This window comes from Trichosurus vulpecula, chromosome 1 (genome assembly GCF_011100635.1).
Source record: "Trichosurus vulpecula isolate mTriVul1 chromosome 1, mTriVul1.pri, whole genome shotgun sequence".
In the NCBI taxonomy this organism is placed as follows: domain Eukaryota; kingdom Metazoa; phylum Chordata; class Mammalia; order Diprotodontia; family Phalangeridae; genus Trichosurus; species Trichosurus vulpecula.
The window spans coordinates 317,616,953-317,622,400 of record NC_050573.1 but is presented as its reverse complement, the minus strand read 5'-3'; the positions used below and the strand labels follow the sequence as shown (position 1 = coordinate 317,622,400).

The following is a 5,448-nucleotide window of genomic DNA, read 5'->3' as shown; positions in this document are numbered from 1 at the left end:
GGAGCAGTAGTATTTGTGGCCCCAAGGGATCAGGGCCCCTTCTTGCGTAAGGACCAGAGCACAGACCAGGAAAACTTTGACCACATTTATCCCTGAATCACACCACTCTGGAAGCATCAAACAATCCCATGCCCCCAGAACCAACTCTAAAAACAGCAACCATAAAGCTTGGGACAATCCCTCTTTTCCCCGTTCCCCTATCCTCAGAATAGTTGCCAATTTTAACATGAAGTTCAAAGTCAAGAAATAGAGGGAAATTACCTCAAATAAAAGAAGCATGCAAGAAAAAGCTTTAAGAGTGGAGAGGAAAATAGGAGTGAGGGAACCGGCGGTACTTGAACCTTATTCTCATGTGAGTTGGTTCAAAATGGGAAGAATTGATAAACACGCTAAGTTGGATATATCCAACATCTTTCTTACCCAGTAGGAAAATAGGAGGGGAAGGGGATAAGGGAGGAAAGCAGATAGCACAATGAGTTAGAAACCAGAATCCAAAATTAAGTTGTTTACAAGATAAACACTTGAAACAGAAAGAAATATACAGTTAAAATAAAGGAAATACTAGATATTAATATGAGTATATCAGATGAATTTGCCAATACAGACTGAATGATAAATGAAATACAAATTGAAAAACTATCATTTAAAGAATCTATTTCATTGTTTCATTTGGTTTTGTACAATTAATTATAGTAATGACAACTTTATTTAAAGATCTCGGAATACATGCTCTTTGTTCTTTAAGTCTTACTATATTTTTAACCAAAGCCAATACAATGATAACCTCAATAGAACATCACAAACTAGACATCCTATGTTGGGTTTTATTACATCAATGATTCAGTGACTTTCAATTCTCAGGATTCCTGCTGTAGGGCTTTATTATAGGTGAAACAGTGCTATAATGAGCTTCTTCTGGGAGCCTATTAGATTGAATCCAGAAATACTGTTACAGAATGAGCTCTAAGAGTTGCTAGTCTCCCTTAACAGTGTACCAAATCCCTTGTTGGGGAAATCAAGGAACAGAGAAAGAGTCACTAGTTATGGGTCACAGTAAATGCCCCAAGTAAATGGCATCATTATAGCAAAATAGAGGAGAAGAAATAAGATGCTAAAATATAGGCAAGGGGCCTGTAAAGTATTTAACTCATGAGTAAGAGCAGAAAAGCTAGACTCACTCCCAGCTGAACTTTTTGAAGGTTTATACTTAGCACTGACCAATTGTCAAATATCCACAGAAGGCCCAAGACAGGAGATCATTATAGACTGGGCCAAAGCCCATAGCTTCTTTTTTTTTTCCTTTAACCTTTCTATGGCATAGACCTTTTTGTTTTTATCATACCATAAAAATATCATATAAATGCTTCCCTACTACTGTGATTCTGGGCTTTGCCCTTTAGTTTGTAGATCTTACATGATGTTGTAACCTTTTGATTAATGCATATTAACAAAACACATAATGGGATAAAAAAGATTTAAGAAGTGGAACCCTTTCCTTCTATAAGGAAGAAATAAAAATATGCATCCAATTGAATTAAAGATAATTTGTTGTTTTGTTTTTTTTTTTACTACTTCCTCCATTATAGTCTTCATTAATAAAAATATGGTTCCTTTCCTGGAGTCTTATGTGACATTTCATTGCCAAGAATTTTCTCAAGTTTCCATCAAGCAGATGACTTTTCTGTACTCTCAAAGTTAGAAAAGTCTCAAAAGCATGAGGAATGTTTCTTTTTGAATTCTAAATGAAAATTAGAAAAAAATCCTATATGCATTAAGCTATAACTCCCTACTAATATCACCTTAAGTAATATAAATTTTAAATATTTTTGAACATTAAAATGAAGTTACTACATGGAAATTCAGAAGGCATGATACAAACGAAAATATTTCTGTTGATCAGTTCTACCGTTGTCTGATCTCCTCTTTGGCTTTATAATTTGGCTGCAGTGAAGATGATCCATAATGCATATTATCTTTGTTGTTTGTTGTCTTCAGATCATCTATTTCTACCCTTAAGTAGTTCTCTGTCATTAGCTTCTGAGTGATAACAGCATGACATTAACTGTAATTTCATTTTTGGATAACATTTCAAATAACTGAAACTATAAACAAAGCTTTATTTTTGAGCTGAAACATCAGTCCTGCTAACAGTTAACGTGGTCATTAATACTTCTAGCCCCATCCTTAGAAGGATATATGAAATATATAAAAAAAGAAATAGAAGCTAAATTTTATGGGCAAAAAGAGAATACTATCATCTGGAATCATCAGGAAAAGCTTTATGCATAAGGTTTTCATTTAGCAGAGTTTTGGAGAAAACCGGAGGCAGAGGTAAGGTACTCTCTTAACTGGATTATGTACCCAATGTATACAAGGGCTATACACTATTAAAGTTCAGTCTTCCTTGCCATTATTTTTAACATGGTACTATTTTACATATTGGCAATTTAATTAATATTACATCTTATTTGTATGGGGCAGTTAGGTGGTACAGTGAATACAGCATTGAGCCTAGAGTCAGGAAGTTCTGAGTGCAAACCTAGCCTCAGACATATGCTAGTTGTATGACCCTGGGCAAGTCACCTAATATCTTATTTGCCTGTAAAATCGGGGCACACTGGAGAATGAAATGGAAAACCACTCCAGTATCCTTGCCAAGAAAACCCCATGGAAAAAGTCTGTGGGGTGATGTGGAGTTGGACATAATGACTGAACAATTACGCATTCTAAAATTCAACATTTTTAAGAGAGTGTCAAAAGCTTAAAAGCATGTTTTAGCTACTTGGAGGGATCGTTGTGTTTTTTTTTTCATTTTTACCATACCATCTGCATGTTTTTTTGAAAAAGAAAGGAAAACACTCTCTGCAGTTAGTTCAATGTGGAAACCCCTCATATGTTATTGACACTGATTTTGTAAAGATTTGTTTTCCTATACTCCACAGGTTTTTTGTTTGTTTGTTTGTTTTTGAAACACAATGATGTTTTTACCCTACAAGATAAAATATTGCCTTGTAGGAGTTCTTCTCTGTAGTGTGTAAGATTTACTATTTGTACCAATGGGCAAAACTCCCATTAAGTGCTTTCTCCTTTTGATTTTCCACTATCTATTATAGAAATTCAGCAAACTTTGATTCATATTCTTCTTTTTGAGGACTGCACTTAAGGCTAACATAGGTGAGAAGTGAGGGATGGCATGCTGAGATTTACACTGTTCAGAAAGAATCTGTTCCCCACTGATCACTGAATGACATCAGTTGGGAATATAGTTTTCAATTTTCAGTTTTTTATACTGTTAACAATGCTGCTTTTCTGTCAAATAGTCTTTTCCAAAGTGAGCAGAAAACGTGGACCTAGAGTAAATTTTGCCATGGTCTGCGGCTTGTTTTTTTTGTTTGTTTTCAAACTGGAAACAAATAATAATGTGTTTTTCCCCCTAATAGGACATAGCTTTATTCACCATGGTCTGGAGCCTAAAGTAGAGCCATTTCAGAATGACACATTTATTTCAAGAAAGACAGTAAGTAGAAGGACCACTTTAAAAACACAAAGCTGAATGTCTTGTCATACTACTTGTAAAAATAATTCCATGTACATTAAGGAATGCTTGGGGTTTTAGTACAAAGGGAAAAAAAAACTAGTGGTAACAAATTAGATACCATATTGTGTAAAAGTTCAGAGCAAATGGTTTTACAGGAGTGTGGATTTATTTCATGAAAAATTAAGCAGTTTTGGCCACTGCTGTCACCCAGTGACCACTGAACAACCTTCCCCACCTCCCTTCTCTCCCCCTCCCTTGCTGCCTCCTTTGGTCCCCAAAAATGAGCTGGTGCATGAGGTCAAATTGGCTGAATGTACTGGGAGATATGATGACATGGCAGCCTGTGTGAAGTCTGTAACTGAGCAAGGAGTTGAATTATCCAATGAGGAGAGGAATTTTCTCTCCGGTGCTTACGAAAATGTCATAGGGACCTGATGGTCATCTTGGAGGGCTGCTTAAAGTATTGAGCAAAAAACAGAAGGTGCTGAGAAAAAAACAGCAGTTGGCCTGAGAATACAGAGAAAAAATTGAGCGCGAACTAAGAGATATCTGCAATGACATACTGTTTCTGTTGGAAAAGTTCTTTATTCCTAATGCTTCACAAGCAGAAAGAAAAGTTTTCTATTTGAAAATGAAGGAAACAAATACTATTATTTGGGTGAGGTTGCTGCTGGTGATGACAAGAAAGGAAAGTGGATCAGTTACAACAAGTTTATCAAGAAGCATTTTAATCCAGCAAAAAGAAGACACAACTAATGCACCCTATAAGATTGGGTTTGGCCTTGGACTTCTGTGTTCTATTATGAGATCCCGAACTCTCCAGAGAAAGCCTGCTCCCTTGCAAAGGCATCTTTTGATGAATCCATTGCTAAACTTTATACATTAAGTGAAGAATCATACAAAAACAGCACACTAATAATGCAATTAATGAGAGACAACTTGACATTGGGGACATGGGATGCCCAAAGAGATGAAGCCGAAGCAGAAGAAGGAGGGGAGAACTAACCAGCCTTCCAACTTTTGTCTGCCTCATTCTAAAATTTACACAGGAGACCATTTACCATCTATACTGTCCCACAAATAGTTTTTGTTTATGATTTATAACAGGTTTACGTTCCTATTGGATTTCTATATTTACCATGGTTTTTATGTTAATATTAGGGGAGAAAAGCTAGTTAACATTTGGGGAGTTATCTGTTTTCATCTCAAATACCATGGGGATATGGAATTTTTATACACATTTTACATGCTTAGCATTGTGCTTTTGGTACTTTGTGATTTCACAAGGGTAGTGTTAACACAACTTCCATGTCTAAGCCAAGTAAATTGCCTATGTATTAGTCTGTCATGTTGGGAGGAGGGGGAGATATAGGGATAATTTATTCCAGCCACAGGTATAGTATTTGTGGATACTTTAGAGTTGAAGCACTCATGGATGTAGTAGAAACAGATGTCCCAAAGATTTTACATGACATTCAATGTATATCTGTGAAATACACAATGTTAGTGTACACCATTTGATTGCAACTGCAAAAGTGTTCCTTAAGACAAAATTTTAACCTAGTCAATTTACTCCAGAGAAGGGCAGAAATGGTTCACATTTCATTATTTGTAAAATGATCTCCTTTTCACTTGTATTATTTTTGCTATGCTCATTTTATTTGAATTTAATTGGTTTAAGCAAACTAAGAACAAATGTGCAAGTAAAGATGCAATAAAAATGGATTGCTTGATATTCAAAAAATCCTATATCAAGCATAGCAATAAAACAATGTATATATATATGTATATATATATGATATAATATAATACAATACAATATAATATAATATGATACTATACGATACGATACGATACAATACAATACAATATAATATAATATAACATAACATAATCTAACATAACATAAT

The 5,448-nt window shown here is 35.0% G+C and overlaps 1 pseudogene; it reads left to right on the top strand.

Moving 5' to 3' along the window:
• The first annotated feature begins 3,814 nt into the window (after positions 1–3,814).
• On the top strand, positions 3,815–4,543 carry LOC118834340 (annotated as a pseudogene).
• Positions 4,544–5,448: the final 905 nt, after the last annotated feature.